The 17,955-nt window shown below is 36.3% G+C and overlaps 1 protein-coding gene and 1 pseudogene across 7 annotated transcripts in view; both read right to left on the reverse strand.

Annotated features, from left to right (window-relative positions):
* The window catches only part of LOC149570353 (V-type proton ATPase subunit a1-like), a 234,424-nt gene that overhangs the window by 65,229 nt on the left and 151,240 nt on the right, over positions 1 to 17,955 (reverse strand). The gene's annotated exons all lie outside the window — the stretch shown is intronic.
* LOC149570354 ((1S)-1,7-diacetoxy-luvungin A aldo-keto reductase pseudogene) lies at positions 267 to 1,197 on the reverse strand (annotated as a pseudogene).

Below are 17,955 nucleotides of genomic sequence, written 5' to 3' on the forward strand. Positions count from 1 at the left end.
GTTGATGTTTATCATCTTCCAACCAACACCTTTACTCCAGATACGTATTTGGTTGTCACTTGGATCAGAAATAATTTTCTCAAGGAGTAGGGTGCTCGTATCCAACTTGGCCATTTCCTTTAATTCATCAGCTACTTTTTGCCAGCTATATTTATGTTCTTTGCTATTTTCCAGCTCCTTAGAAATTTCCTGTATCTGCGTGATGGTTTTCCCACATATCTCCTTTACTCCAGTTATAAGTTTTGAAGCATCTTCTATCATCCTGTTTATCCAAGCCTGTTTATCCAAGCCTCGATCATCATACTATATGACTTTTGTTGGTCGATTCTTTGAACAACAGTATGATCTAAAATACCATCAAGACCTGTTAGAACCGGCAGGGTGGCCATGACTTGGGTATTAGAAGGATTGCTGATTGAATTAACATAAGTTACCATCATCTGAAGTCAAAGACCAATCAAATATTTGAAGGTTTGAAAATATTCTGTCTGGATTATAGCTCTTGGGCAGCACAATCACTCCCTGTTCTATTCCCCATCTTAAAATAACCTGGGCTCTAGTCTTCCCATACTTCTGAGAAATCTCATGGATGATGGGGTCATCCATCACCAAATTTGAGCCCCATGGAGTATTTGGAGCTCCCAAAGGACAATATGTACTCACATGAATGTTATGCTTGCCACAACACTCTCTCAGCTTCTTTTGCTGCCACATTGGATGCATCTCCACCTGATTAACTGCAGGAGGTATCTTAGCATGGGCCAATAGGTCTTCAATCTTCTTGGAGGAAAAGTTACTAACTCCAATAACTTTGGTGAGCCCCATCTCCATGCAGTGCACCATGCCCTTCCAAGTAGATTCCATGTCTAAGGGCAAAAGGTCTTCTTCCTTGGGTTTGGATACGCAAATTGGAAGTTACTTTCTCATATTGATAGGTAAGTGGACAAGATAAAGATCAACGTAATCTAGTTGCAAATTCTTCAAACTTGTCTTGGCTGCAGTGACAAGGTTGGGATGTTGGGTACTCCATAGTTTGGTGGTGACCAATATATCTTCCCTCTTAACAAGTCCATTTTGAAAGGCTGTATGCAGAGCTTTTCCCAGTGGCCACTCTGACCTGTAAACGATTGCTGTGTCAAAATGGCGATAACCTAGCTGCAAAGCCGTAATCACGGCTGCCATAATCACCTCCTCACTCTGATCAACACCATCAGTTCCCAGACCAGTCAATGGCATTTTGGTTCCCGTATAAATGGAGTAAGAAAGAAGAACGACTTTGGGGAGCTGCTCATAGAAAACTGGCTACCGCTGCTTCATTTCGCTCTTATATAGATCCGACGTCATTGATTTCGTTTGGAACCCGAGACTGCATTTGTCCTTGCTCACGCATGCAAGTTCTAAGTTTGGCGCTGAAGGTTTGTTCTTCAAATTCTCTTTGAAATGCCTTGACCAAACTTATATCATGATTCGGCTTCACACCATCTGCCTTTCCAAATCGTGAAGTATCCTGCTACTGTAGTAGGAGAAATAACCGCCGGTTGAGCAAGCATGATATGGGTTTTAATTGCTTCTTTAAAGATATCTTTATTATGCACTTGGTGAAGAGGATGATCTGCACATGGTCAGATATATTCCAACCTATTTCCTTCATAAATCTGGACTCCTATAGTTGATGGCAAGCATTCAAACTTCAGTATCACACCCACTATATTCGAGCCAAAAGAATTTACATATGGTTTATACAATTTGGAAATTTTCAAGCAGGTTAATAACCGTCTCATGGAGGTTAAGAATTACGTGTTTTTAATCACTATCATTAACCTATTGAAGAGGTTAGGAAAAACGTATTTTTCGTTGTTAACATTAACCTTTTATTTGGAGGTTAAGAAAAACACGTTTTTGATGGTTAACATTAACCTTTTAAGAAGTTAAAGGTTAAGAAATACGTGTTTTTGGCGGCAATCATTAACCTTTTATATCTTGAGGCTCAGAAGTTGGATTTCAATGATCTCAAGCGCTGTATGGAGTTGGGAACAAGCCGGGGACATGGAAGTTTGGAGACTCACAAAAATTCAGCGATAAAATGGCCAATTTAAAGCTTAAAATTGGACAATTTAATAAAAATTAACCAAGGCTTATAAAATTGAAAGAATTTTATAACCGGGTAACATATACTAAACTAAACAAGCAATGGCAGGAAGTGGTGCATCGTGTAGATCCCGACTAGCAGGTGACTACGACTCCCTTCCTTAACCACATCAGACACGCCATACAAAAGCAAACACGCAAAGCAAACACGCACACCATACACATGCAAGTATGGCGTAGGTATCCATAAGAAAACACATATGATAATAAATAATCTTACTAATCATCATTAATAACTGCAAACACTGAAAATAACCATCATACATACATGAAATGTAGAATCTAAGTAATCTCATCACATGATAAACTGAATCCATAGCACAATATCTGATAATCCCAAAACAATGTTGCTAACCATCAACATAAAACTAGTTCTAAAAGAGTTCAGCAACGATAACAAAATGCGAACTAGGGGCAGGCACTACACTTAAACACCATAAAATGTTTATTAGCATTCAGCAAAGTACCTGAAAACAATGAGTGCTTCCACATTATCATCATTCCGCTTGAAGCTCCTTTTGAGCTACTAGCCATTATACAATAGTTATTAAAAGATTTAAACTTTTCGGCTTTCTCTTTATCCATTTTGGTTTCCTAAAGCACTAAAAAGTCTGGTTTGTCTCTCTAACAAAATTTTGAACAATATCTAACTTATGAATACTATTCAACCGTCTGATATTCCAAGTAATAATATTCATCATAACTTTTTAGGGGTAAAATCCAAAATAGTTGCCTGTTTCCCATCAGCAATATTCTATAAACTTTCACTTTCTTTGATTTTTTTAGTCGTTTTCCTTCCAGGATTCTCTAGAGTACCAACATTTTGTTTCAGTTTTCGAAAGCACATTTCCAATTTACTACTGTGAGTCTCAACTCCTTTAGATAAAATTTTACCTTTCTTCTTTGTTTTCTTTCTTTGACTTTATTTCTACTTAGGTTTTTTCTTATCTGATATCACATCCATACCTTTAGATTCAAGGGCATTCTTTATGGATACAATTACTTGACAAAGGGGTGACGTTTGAACCTAAGTTTCAAACACCTGAATACTCTGTAATGCCAAAATACGACTCCTTTCCTCAAGAATTTCTTCTTCCTCTATCTCTTCTAATTCTTCTAAATCTTCCCAATCTAACTATTTTTTTTGGTAAATGACCATCTAATTCATCGGAACTGCATCCTCCTCTTTTTCCTACACACTTGAAGTCTCTTCTACTTCCTTCTGCAATCCTAACACTTGATTATCTTGGATATCTTTACCTTCAATCACCTTCTCAAGCATTGCTTTAGGTCTCCATACACTTTCCCTTTGTTGGATCTTAGTTTCTTTCTTTTTTTCCACATTTACCAACTTAGGTTGGTTCTTAACTTTCAAAGGACAATTTTTCACCCAATGTCTCTGTTTTTACAAACAAAACAAGCATTTGGAAGATCTTCAAAGATTATCTCTTGCATCCTTTTACCAAGTTTTGAATTCAATTCAATCTTTTGAGGAAGGTTCTTCAAATTAGCAACTTTTATATAGATTCTAGCACACTAAAGTTTTGATCTTGAGGCTGTAACATTATCAATAGCTACAAGTTCTCCGAAAGATCCAACTATCCCCTTGAAGATTTCCTCATGCCAGAACTCAAGGGGTAAACCAGGTAGCCTCACCCAAATTGGTCATTAGGAAGAAGGCATCAAACAGATCCATATTAGGTTCCCATTTTTTGATTGTTAAAGTATTATTACCAAACAACCAAGGTCCTCCACATACCACCATGTTTAAATCTTCCTTACAAGTAAAAACAAAGGAAAAGAAACCATTCATCATAGAAGCAATATCCACTTGTTTGCGAAGTGCCCATTTTCTTCTGATCATATTTCTTAATGCATCAATATTAGGCCTAGCCCCCAAAAATTTACCAACTAGAGTAAAATCCATTGTCGAGACAGAATAATCAACAATCAAATTTGGTATAAAGATTTGAAACTCACCTTTTTCCTAGCAGGATTTCGATGTAATATAATGACCCTGCTTAAATCTGATCCCAAAATGCTAATAAAGGTTCAAGGAAACACTTTGCATACAAGGGTCATATGACTGATATAAAATTTCAGTTTGCTTTTATGGCTCTTTCCTTCACTTAGCATCAATAAGAATGCTTGCAAAAAGACTCTAAATTGACTAAATAATGACCTAACATGAATGCGCAACTTATTTTGACAATATTCAATGCATATATGTGACTGAAACTACTTGCAATATGCAGCTACAGCAACTGGTAATTTTGACAAACACTTGGTATGCAGAATTATAACATTATTTATGCCAAAAAGAGAACCTACAAACAATTGACATTTTGTCAAACAATTGGCATGCAAACTAATAAGCTGATCATGAATGATAAATACATATTCAATTACACTATATCAGACCAGCAAATTATGTCTCCTTTATTGCACATAAAATGTTAACTACAATGCTAGTATGAAATGGCCAAAACTCTTGGCTTACATCCGTAAGAATAATGCTTAAATCTGTTACAACTTTCACCTACAGCCTTACCTTCTAATATGCATTTAAATGATAAGAACAATGCATGTAATATCCGAAGGAACCTAATTGTAGATGGCTGTAATAATTTTCTCCTTTTTCGAACTACTTTTTCAGATCTGTTCTTTTGGACTGCTTTTTTCGATCTGTTTTTTCGGACTGCTTTTTCGGATTGCTTCCAAAAACTCAAACCCTCAGGTACTCTAAGTATACAAATTAAGCTCAACTTGAAATGGCTGAATACCACTTCCAAAGTGCAACCCTTCAGAATGTCTTTCACTTCCTCAGTTATGCAATCTCTTGAGAGGTATCATTCTCAAAGATTACGCTGAATATTTGCAGACCTGGATGGTGCCACAGATGCTCAAGAGAAAATGTAGTAGAATTATCAAATTCAGTGTGTCCAAATGAGAGGCCAAGCCCTTTATTTATTTACTTTTCTAAGAAGTTACTAAGGACTTCTAGAAGCATCCTTTACTAAGAAGTTACTAAGAACTTCTAGAAACATCCATTATAAGATCTCATTATAATGCACTTTTATAATTAAATAACTTTATAAAATAAAAAGTGCAACTCAACCTAGAATTATAACATGTAGGCCCTATATAAAAATGATGATAAAATATAAATAAAATAATATCTCCAAGAGCATAATAAACCATCCAATCCCCAAATAAACACCAAAATGACTCTCTCATCACAACCACCCGTCTACGAGAGTTCGTGATAGACTGATCCGGCACGCAAAACGTGCCAGCCAAAACAGGGACATTACATGTAACTAGAGGGAAAGAAGACTTCCCTCCAGGTCTTTTCCCAAACAAAGAAGACCACTTTCGTGGATCAACTTCCACCTTTTCCTTTTTCTCGTCCTCTGCACTCCACACATTTTCATTCTTATCCACACCTTTCGAGAGATTCCTTTTGTGCAATGGGACCCCTTTGTTAACGTGACAGTCAGACAAAGGAACGGAAACATCCCTACCACCACAATTTGTGGAACAAGAACCCAATTGTTTGTCATCTTCTTCCAGGGATCCATCACAAACCATGTCCGATCCTACATTTCCTATCAAAATCCCCACTTTCCAACACCCGATCCCTCCAGGGTCAGTCCCTGCCGCTGAGTTTCCGCCTTCCAAATTCTTGCCTACTAGAGCTCTAACCATTTTCAAAATTTTAAATTTTAAATTTTAAAAATAAAATTTAAATTAAATAATTTAAATACCTTATTGAATAATTTAAATAAGTCATAATTATATATATATATATATATATATATATTAAAGCTTATAATTTAAGCCATTTACTTAAATTCTAAGGTACAAATATAGGAAACATTACAGAAGATGTGGTGTCAACAACATATGCCCCTTATAGGATCTATAATTACAAAAAGGTATACTGGTATGCGATTTTGATCCTTCAGCCAAGGTGAAGTCCTAACCCTAATTTCATGAGTGAAGAGCGAAGGAATGGTTTCCATAACTTTGTGAAAAGTCTCTTGATCCTAGTTTGATAGTCAATAGTTCATCTTCACCTCAAGCTAGGTCAAGAAATGCCTAGTGCTTTGTCTAGAACATATGGTAAACTTGTTATCACTGAAATTCAGGGACTCACACCCAACCCAAAGCTCAGGAATGCCCAGTGTTGAGGTTCTAGGACATGTACTTGGAGTACCCAAGCACCTCTATTGCCACCCAATCATTGTCAAACAGCAATAGCACCTGCTGCCACACCACTTAAGTGCTTGGAGACTAGGTCATCCCAGGACGTCAAGAGGACTGCTAGGCATCCCTCAACCATCCCTGGGACATCTGAGCATCCCCAGTCGGCGTCTGGCAGCTGAGCCAAATAAAGTGTTTTTCTTTTTAATACCCTTCATAAGCCCCATAAACGTTATTTGTATCTCACATTTGGTTTCACAATTTTGTTACAACTGAGACCAAAGAGTAAAAAGCAATTGAAAGAGTGACTACAAGACCAAGCAAGAAGATCAAGAAGAAGAAGTTTCATCAAGCAAAAGCTAAGGTTTTTAGAAAAAAAAATTGTTTTACTTTCTGATTTTCAGTTTTATTTCTAAAACTATATGTTGAATGCATTGTTGGTTTTTGTTTGTAAATCCTATTTCATTGTTTCAGATTCTTGTTGAAAGTATTTTCACTTTTGCTCTATCAGTTTGTCAGCAAGATGACTCTATCCTCCATGTCTTCTTCCACTTCCCATTTTCTAGGAAGTTTGGGACTTATTTGGTTTTTTCTTATGGCAACTTCTTTGTACATAACATTATCTTTGGAAAAATAATATGCAGCAATAAGTGGTGCAATGTGTTTTGGTCTTTTTTATCTTCTGATATTCTCTGGCTTATTTGGAAATTTAGGAATGATGATGTATTTCAAGGTAGAGCAAGGATTCTTCCTGAATCTCTAAGAAGACTCATATTTCTTGATGTTGTATAGATCACTGCAGTGTTTCAAGTTGAAGGAACGTGCTTTCCTTAAGATCCTTTAGGAGGGGAAAGGGGTTGTAGAAAAGAAAGATCTGGCCCATGGATATACTACAATGAAAGATGTTGTTGAATTCAACATCCCCCTGGCGCAACTTATTTAGAAACTAAGGAAAGAGGACAAATGGAGGCCCAAGGAGTGGGAGAGGGACATCCCTGCATATCTGTAAAAACCCCAACTTGGTTATACTTAAACCACATCAATTTTCTTCATTAATCAGAGATTTGGCATTTAACCAAACACTTGGCAAACATACTTATAGCCACTGAAAAAAAACCTGAACATAGATTGCTACTGTATATATTAATACCCTTTTGAATGCAAATAATAAAATGTGCAACGCTTAGGTATTAAGTTCAAGAAATGATAATCTTTATTTGCTCAAAGCCAACTCTGATTTATTTATACCAGGATCAACATTAATCAGCAAAAACATTAATTAATGATAAACAATGTGGAACCTGGCTGTGCGTGAACAATCTTTCAATACCCAAGGGCAATCTAGAAGTGAATGCAGGGTTCTGTAATGATTCGCAGATCTCAAATAATGCCACACCTGTCTCCCATATTAGTTGCAGCTCTAGCACATAACTACTGGTCGCAGAAATCAGTAGCAGACCTGTGATAATGAAGTTCAGCCCCAATACACATATGCAGATGACAATCAGAAAATTGCCCAGATTCACCTCTTTGAATCGTAACGCAGCTTCCAGAATTTGATTATTCCTTGACCTTTGAATATTAGGTAATGATCTTCAGCAACAACTCTCTAGACTTGAACATTGTTGTTCAATTTGCATGTGAATTTCCCTTAAACCAGTCAATATGCACAACTCTAATTTTCTCCTTAGTCACAGTAGAAAACAGTAGCGGAAATGGCAAAGTAACAGTCCAAGAAGCAATTACAATTTACTTTACTTCAGCAGCAAATTGCAAGACAAACTCATAAGGAAACTCAGTATCTCAGAACCACGATATATACAACAAGAGATATTAATAATAATTTCAGAATTTTAATCCGCAATAACCTCAGTTATGGATTAAAGGCACAACCCAGTTTCAAAACCCTTATACTTCAGTAGGGGCCACAAAATATCAGAACTCAGAATAGCCACAAAGGCAACAAAAGCATATAAAATATTCAAGCATGCTTTTCTCAACTAATGGGCCTGTATTTATAACCTCCAAATTCCCTTGTGTTGTCAAAATGTAACTTCACTCAAGAAGCTTCACCACACAACATTAATTAGAAGCTTCCTTTAGATTCTCTCACTTGACTTGGCTTAACTAATTAATAAATGGTACTTTCCAATGATAACACTCAAGTGAAATTATAAAGTTAGATTATAATTTTATAATAAGTCATTTAATAATTAATAATAATTTGGCCACTAAAAATATAATAACTCCTAAAATACTCATCATTTAAATGTCGTCTGAAATAGGAGTCATACCTATTATTTCTCCATGTGACCAAATGCATTTTCCAAAAATAGAAAGGGTCCATCTCAATCAACACCCAACTTACCAATACACCAAAATTAAGCCCAAACGAAGTCCAATCTGAGCCAAACAAATACCAACTTGTAGCTTACTGAAATGTGGACATTATGCTGATATGCAAAGAGAAACCAAGTATCAGAGCATTGAAAAGTACAGTCAAAAGTAACGAGTTCGGAACTAAACTATCATCTACCCAGGGAAACAGCAAAAAGAACTAAATCCCACCCAATACAAAAAATATCAGTCACTTATGCGACATCGGAGAGTATCTTTTAATACAACTTAATATAGTGCCAAAATGACAGTAAGATCACTATCCTTCTTCTTCTTCGCCGCTGGATTCAATGGTGGCACATCGAATCGGAGATGGTATGAGAGGCTACTGTAATGTCCCTATTATTGTGATCATTTGAAAAGCAAAGATTATACATTTCTGAACAAATCCTAAGCTTCAACTATTCTTAATTAATATTGTGGATGTCAGAAGTCTTATTTTGAGCGTGCCCAAAGACGTCTTTAGAAAATTGTTTTTAACCGAGAAATTATATGTGCTACATATAGAAAATAATTTGTAATGGTCGTTTCATATTCCCAACTACTATAGTTGATCAGTAGTTAACTATGGGTGCACATACAATCCATAACTTAGAGCTACTGAATGGATATTGGCGTCTACTAGGAGTCATACTGAACAAGTTCGAGGTGAATCTACAGGTGTAGTGTGGATCCATTACAGGAACTTAAGGGGGGGGTGGGGGGGGGGGGGGGTCTTTGCTAAGTGCTAGTTGCCACATATGACTAAAGGAGAAATACTAATTATTCTATGGATGCATTACCAAGAATTTGTTTCATTGTGCTTTTAAAGGTTGTGGTCCGTATTTGAATTGAAGATGGATGCGATGTGTTTGAGTTTATCAAATAGGCAATAGATGACAATATTATAGCAGAAATAATTGTTCATTCAGTGGGCATGAGTTGTAATGTCTAGAACCCGGAATAGATTATTGCTGGGTAATTGACATTGCCGTGAGATATTAAACATCAAATTGTTTTGGAGACAAATATTAATGAAATTTTTGGAGGTCCTAAGAGTTCCCTAAATTGATATATTACAGTGATTAAAACCTTTGTCTCTACATTTACAACATTTTCTTGAAGCTACAGATAGAAGGAATTGTCATAAGGTGATTGCTAGGGCTTGGATATTCTACAAGTTGAGCATGAACTCATTGGCATAGCAAACATCTGTCATTCCTTCTATGTAATCTCTGCTACAGTAATAAGTGTTTAAGACAATGATTCTTGCTTGATAGTAATTCTGGAAACATATTCAGTTGGGAATAACAATGGTTTTGTTTCATAGTCAGAGACTTGGGAAAAATCTATGAAAGATTTATATTTTTGCTGAAATTGATAATTGCTGTTGGGTATCAGAAAGCGTCTTCAAACTAGCAGAAGTCTGGTCATGGAGCCTATCCATATTTTAAAAATGTCTTTTTGAGCGCTAATTTCATCAATCCTCCACAATTAGTTGGGATTCGAAGATTTTCAAAGTGCATAGAGATTATTATGACAGTTGTTAGAAGTGTAAAAAACATCAGTTTCCTGTTTGAAGAATCGATGGAACACAGGCCTAGAAATAGTGGGTGTGCCAGAATTTGAAGGGTTTGGGAAACTCTACCAACTGTTTACATGTTTGAGATTTATCAATAAGATTCAGTCTGTATGTTGATTTTTGCTCAATTGAGTAAAGCGGGAACAAAGCTGGTAAGATCTTGTTTCAGTCTCTATCACTTGGAAATAAGCTTAGTTTGACATTGCCGAAAAATTAATGCTTAAGAGAACCAGATAAGAAAATTCTAATCTTCAATGCATTGACCAACAAACTAAACAAGGATTTAGCACATAGTATGCAAGCTAATTGTGACAGAGTGTCCTTGCAGTTGTATTGGTGCAAGACATCTCAATGAAACAATTATACTCTAAGTTAATTTGAAATTTGAAAAACAAAGTGTTCTCCATGGAATTTAATGAGACCTTTAATGGTGAACAGGTAAGAGACTTACATAAAGAAATGGAATTGGGAAATCGTTGATATGTGGATGGATTAGAATTAGAGTCCATGAAGTCGTTAAATGCCATTCTTTGGAAGTTGGAAGTGATAGAAACATATTTGACTATGATACAGCTGACAGATTGTAGACTCCTAAAATGGGCTTTACAACCTTCAATGGTAACCTTGGTCCAACCCAGATTTATGGAGCATTCAAAAAAAAAAATGTTTTTTTTACCATTGCCTCATGTTTTAACCAAATTATGCGAGTAATGGCCCCTATGGCATCATATAAAGATCATGTGTTGAGGAAGGTTTTGCAGCTGATTGTATAAAACTTAGGGAGATTATATGATGACAAGGACCCTACGTTTGCCAATAGCATTACGGATGTGCCATGGGTCGAGTATGCAAAGCTGCTATACGAGCGCCTACAAGAGGAGAACAATTCTCCTAAGGTGAATACTTCAAAGGAACTCTTCACAGTTGATGATATCAAAACGGGGATAAAGAAATTGGCAAGTGGCAAAGCAAGTGACATTGATGAGATGCAAGCTGACTTCATAAAATGGGGAGCGAATATTATTGCGCCTCATATAAAGGATATTTTCAACCATGTTGCTTTCGAGGGTTTCCCATTAGATTGTACTACTAGTGTGGTTATCTCACTTTTTAAGAGTGATGATATCAACAAGGCATCTCAGATGAATATAGAGCAACAACCCATAGATTATATGACAAAGTCAGAGCCAAAATCAGAACTAGTGATGGTATGTCCAAATGTTTTGAGAGTGACATTGGTGTCAAGCAGGGATGCCCTTTATCCCCTACCTTGTTCAGGCTATACATCGATAAACTAGAAAATTGGTTAGATAACACAGAGGGGGAGGGTGTTAAGTTGGCAGGGAATGTGGTGAAGCTTCTTATGTATGCTGATGACCTTATTTTGATAGCAAAAATGGCTCAAAGATTAAGAGATCATTTAGGAGCCTTAGAAAAATTTTGCCAAGAAGTTGGTATGCAAGTGAATATCTCCAAAACCAAAGTCGTGATTAGATCTCTAAAGAGAAAAAAAGAGAATACTATATTCCTTTTCAAAGGCAGCCCATTGGAAATCGTGAAAGAATACAAGTACCTTGGGATTGACTTTCATTATAAACTCAGCTGGGAAACTTGTAGAGCGAAAAAGGATTCAAGGGGGTTGGAAAGCTTCATTTCTGCTTCAAAATAGATGCAGGACAGCGGAACTATGGGATTGGAAAACTAAGAAGACTCTCTTAGGTTTGCTGGTCACACCGGTGGTTCTTTAAGGCTGCAAGGTGTGGGGGCAGCATGTCAAAATGTGGATGGAGGCAAATAAAGAGAATTCAAAAACACTTAATCACAAGCAATCTCAAAGTCAAATCTTTCGTTCCCTATGAAATTCTTTTGTTAGAAGCCAGTGCTTTTCCCTTAAAGGCTTCAGCATTAATTCAATTAATTAGCTACTTGAAAGGGACCGAAAACATGCATGACCATCGATAGCCGAAAATTGTGAAAGAAGCTCTTAACCGTAGGTAGAAAACATGGATGAAGAAAAACATTAAATGGATAGATAAATGGAACATCAAGGTGCAGTACTATCTGAACGATAATGCGGGCATAAAAAAGTTTGTTAGGGAAAAGTTTCAAAGTGCCATGTAGAATAATAACATTGGCAGAAAAAAGGCTTATTACATAAAAGAATTCAACCCAACCAGGGATCATGGTGAAAAAGCATACCTTGGGGCTGGTATTAAAGGTAAGGCAAGGTTATTATTGGCTCAGTTGAGGACTAGATCCCATCACCTCAGGTGCGAGAAGGCCAAATGGAAGAGGCCCAAGAAGGTTTGGGAGGAGAGAATATGCATGTTTTGTAGGATGGGAGCTATTGAAACAAAATGGCATTTTCTCTCCGAGTGCACAGCTTACCACAACATCCGAACTTACTATGATTTCATACAAATGGCAGTCAACATGCATAGTTTGTTTGAGGTTGACAGGATCAAGCAAACGATGGATTTCTTAGTTAAGATTTGTATTAAAAGATTGGAAATGAAAAGAAATATGGAATCTTCTTAGCACTTTTTGATGGTCCCATAGACTGCTATGGTCTCATGGACATCATTAAAATCGCATTCATTCATTCATTCAAGAGTGTTAAAATTCTAGATACTATAGCAGAGGTGGGATATTTTTACCTTAGGATTGACCTTGGATGCAATGACTTAATAGTCCAATTGTTATATTGTTTTTTTCCAGAATTACAAAGCACCATTCAAGAAATACAAGGACTTGCATCCACACCATCATATCCGCAATTCTACATGATGATGTTAAAATCTGCAAAAGGTTGCAGTCAACCTTGTTAGCTTTTTAGAGGGAATATTGCAAAGGATTGTTTAGGTTGATGCTCCCATTTGCAGCGTGTGAGCCTACAGAGGAAAAAATTAAGCTTAGAATCAACAAATTCCAAGATCTCCTGACAGATAGTGAGCTGATCTCCATAGGTTTACAGATTAAAGGAACTCCTATAAGGCAGGAACAAATCTGCTTGACATGTGAGGACACTTGAACACCTGATCATGATTGTGGGAATTGTAGAAATGAGACGAAACTAAAGAGAAAAATATAGATAAGATGATTCTAGCTATGTATAAGGAACACACAAGTTTCTAGATTGGTGATTTAGAGATTATTCTTGACAAACAATTTGATGAGGTTAGTCCGATTCAAAGCAAGAACAAGCTAGAATTATCACACGATGAGTTTTGGCATGAGAATGATGACATAGCAACAGATTTGCCTTTGCATGTAAATCAAATGAACAAGGAAATTGAGGCCTACGATGATGATATTACTTTCATCCCACATAATGTTGATTGGATGAAGCATAGTAATTCACTTTTTGAGATGGATGCTCATTGAATAATGGTGAATCCGCTATTCAAGTTTGAGATGGCAAAGAGTCTCAGATTGATATTTATTGCAGCCAAGAGGTTGCTGCCCTGATAGAAAGACATAACGCTGATTACAAATCAACCTTGGATAGAGATGTGGCAAACAATATAGCCAAAGAGCATACAGTTAGAGGAGTAGCGTTGCAGTAGTTGAGCAACTTGGATATTCCACCCATTATGGGCACAGTGCAAAAGGATATTACAGAGTCCAGACAATTGAGAAGGTGGATGGCCTTTTTGTTTGTGGGATCTAGGAGGAACTTTCCCATGGTTAGTAATCTTTCCAGGAGTTGGTTGGTACACAGTTGAGTTCCCACGGTCATTCGACCATAGTGGTGCTTGTGATCTCAATTGGAATGAGATTTTTAGTTGGATAGAGGATCTTCTTGTATATAATGGTAGCACATGGTAGGTTGTTCTAACTAATCATGCACATAACGTAATTTGGGACTCTGGTATTGGTACAATTGATGCATTGCTATTGAGGGAAACTGATGAGTAGCTTCATAGTTTTGGACATGTTTGTATCAAAGTTGCACAACAACTTGTTCGAGCAGCTTACTTGAGATTGATATGGGACCCAAGCATTATGGTTGCAAGATGCAGATCTTGATTGCTTGAGGGCAAGCAATCTTTGGGAAGGGAGGATTGTAATGTCCCTTTTTCTGGTTCATTACTATTGTCACATTCCTAGCCCTCCCCGCTATGCCATCGTGGGCTAACCAGGAATCTTTGAGGTATCAGAACGAGATTTGGTCTAGGTACTTGCAATTCCAGGCTAGACAGAGTGTTTTAGCCAAGTTTCTAAGATACTTGCTATTTATAGTAAGTCAGTTGGGTTTGTATTTTGGTATTTCGATATTGGACTTAAACCAATTCATTGAGAGCTTTCCATCGAGCTATCCCACTAGTTATTTTGAGTTCAGTTGGTTGTTCATTTTTATGCTAGAGATTCATTTAGATTTTTTATCATGCCACTTTCATATTACATCGAGACATTAATTAAAGTGGAATAATAAGGCAGGGGAAATATGGAGAGTCAAGCAAGGGGAAAATGAAGAGACACATAAATAGATATAAAAGGGCATTCAAGTGTTCATTTTGGTCATGCTTGGTTTTGATTTGGATACAAGCTTCAGCTTTCAGCCCACTTGGAGGACGAAAACCCACAAGTCGAAAGATAGTGGACGAAAACCCATTGTAGTGAAGGCGTCATTTCAAGTGTCTCACTTGTATTTATTTGTATCTATGATCTTCAGTACTTCTAATCTGACTTTATCTCTATTTGTAGGATTGGATTTGGGTGGTAATAAGAGTTATTGTATTGCTGATGTATAATGCAATAACAAATCTGAGGTTGCTTTTAATTTTTGATATTGGTGTAATTGCTAGTTTAGGTTGAATAACTGGTAAAATCTGGTAATGCATTTGCTGTTCATTATTTTGTGATTTTCATTTGAGAGTTTGAAGACAGTAGCCAACTGGGGTATTACAAGAAGCTAGTTGTTGTACATAGTGCCTTGTGTATCATAGATTGCAAGACACACATGTACAAAAAGATCCCAGCAACACGATGGGATTTAGAGCAAGAGGATCCATCTTAGATTGGCAAGGATGTGATTCCAACAAAAACCAATGTAGGGTCGGTTTCTATTCCTTTGATAGAACTTGATAATGAGTGGTCCAATAGTTCTAGTGATGAGGGCTTTGGCTTGGGAGATGAGTAGGGGTTTCCCTTCACTACATTTTGACATGGTTTTGTAATTGTTTGGATGTCCATCATGATATTTTAATTTGCTGCTAACTTGAATTTCTACATAAATTTTGATTTTTGAATGTTACCATGGTTTCAGGTATGTTACTTTGTTGAATGTTCAATGATTTTGGTTCGTGTTGCAAATTTGCTACGTTCACCTATTTCAAGATTCGATTTGGTATACCATATTGAAACATCATTTTATAACTAGCATTTCATGTTCTATATGTGCAGTATGCAACATCCATCCCCTCCCCAAACCCCTAACAACCCCCTTGTCCCCATGCCGTCCCACCACTATCCCATTGATGTCCCCAAATTGAGGCCTCTTCCCATCCCAGAAAGTCATCCTGGTGTTCCTATGTTTGTCTAAAACTACTTGTTATCCATCGTGGTTTTTTGAAAAGATAAAATAACTTATCCTTCTTTGATGAAATTTCAAAGCTCAAACCCAGGTGTCTTTGAAAACATCACTCTTGACAAGAAAGAAACAAAGTCTTAGCCAAATAGACCTTTAATAATTGGCAAAACGCCGAGGAATGAAATGAGAGAAATAGGCATGTCTTCTCATGTGTAGAGCATCACATTATACTATTCAATGTATGCTAAAAAACAAGTAATTACATGCTAAAATATAGATGTATCAAAATAGAGTAGAAGTTACAACAAACTAATAGCTAAGACAGCTTGACTAGTGTACATGGATAATTTATTATTATATTAAACCCCTACCTACAATGGTGAAACCAAAACGATCTAGCAGTTAAGTCATTAGGTTAAAAAAAGGTCTATGAAATGTACAACAATGAGAAGCAACCTTCACAATGATAGGCCTTGTTGATACTATTAAACCAATATTGTAATATTCAGAAAGATGGTCTCATAAGTAGCTTTCTTTTAAGACAGTCAGTTTATAGTAGCTTTTTGTTCTTTAAGTTGTTTAGTTAGTTCAGTAACTTTCAATTTTTGACTTTAATTCTCAATCTTTTCCATTAATGAGAGATCTTGTGATGACTTATCTAAGGAGTTCTCATCTCCTTTGTTTAATATTTAGAATCAATCAATTATCATTTCATGGCATCAAAACAGAGGTTAGTTTTTTTTTTTTGCAAATTTTTACATCTCGGGGCTTTTTGCCCCTTTTTTAAAACAAAAATAAATGAGGTTTTTTCAGCTGACTTTTTTTATTGAATAAAATTAGTGGTTTTACTTGAACATTATGTGAGGAAATTTGCAAACAAAATTTTCAATATAAACAAGGATTTTACTTTTTGGCAATTTTTTTGATAAAAATTCTGAATTGTGATTTTTGCAGCTTTCTTTACCATTTTTCACCAAAAAAGGGGTTTTTTTTAGATCACCAAGGGTTTTTCTTGTGACGGGGAGTTGCTAGATCTTTACTTTGTGACTTCTTGATGTAAAGATAAAGATAAATATCAAATTTTTTAATTTCCAACAAGTGACCTCAAACAGGTCAAAGGGACTGAGGAAATGTACAAAAGAAACTCAACATCAAGAACTCCAAACGATGACGAGAAACCAACCAAGAAAAGAGAGAGAGAGAAGGAAGGAACAAGTAGAGTCCCTAACAAACCCTGAGCTAGGGGACGGAAGGGGCAAGACAATAACCCCACAACACCAAACAAAGCTAAAAAGTTAAAGAGGGAGTGAAAAACCTCAAAACAAAAAGATAAACTGTAGAAGTGGTAGTGGCGTGGTGGCAATGATGTTCTTATCTCTGGAGGTGTCTCATACAAGTAGAAGGAGTGGATCTGGATCACTGTGAATAGGATCTCTAGAGTCTTATGGATCATAGTTTAAAATTTTGGTTTCGGCAATATCTCGTTTGATCCAAATTTTTTGAAAATATCGGAATCGGCGAAAAATTCGGCAATAAATCGGCACTTTTATCGAACATTTGAAAATACACAATTTCTTAAAATATTCTTAAAAACTCATACATACACACCAAATTTGTAGAACACATAATGATTTGAGATATTCACCATATATTAATCAAAGTTTTAAGTTAAACAATAATTCATAGCAAGTAAAACTTAGTAGATTAACACAGTGATAGAATTATATACCAAAAAACAAGTGCAACATCTGAATATAAATAAATTCAATACATATAGAAGTCAAACTCCATGAAACTACAACTTATGAGTTCACATTAGGTTCAAGTTTCAATATCAATGAAAACTAAAAGTAGCAATCAAAAGAGATTGTTGTTGCTGAGTGGGTAGTGTTGAAGTGGTTTCCCTAGCAACATCATGCTCCTCCTTACATGCTGCCACATCTGCATTCCAGTTATCTTCCTCCATCTCAAACTCACCTAGTTGCTCATCTGTCAATAAAGGATCCTCATATCTGAGGCCGAATAGAAAAAGCCTCTCCACTTGTTTGTGATCCTGTAGAACTAAAAGTTCCCATTGAGGCTGTCATGGCCTCGAATGTCCTCTTTTTTG

The sequence above is a fragment of the Cupressus sempervirens genome, chromosome 3 (genome assembly GCF_028749045.1).
Source record: "Cupressus sempervirens isolate cs-2001-9-10 chromosome 3, ASM2874904v1, whole genome shotgun sequence".
NCBI lineage: Eukaryota > Viridiplantae > Streptophyta > Pinopsida > Cupressales > Cupressaceae > Cupressus > Cupressus sempervirens.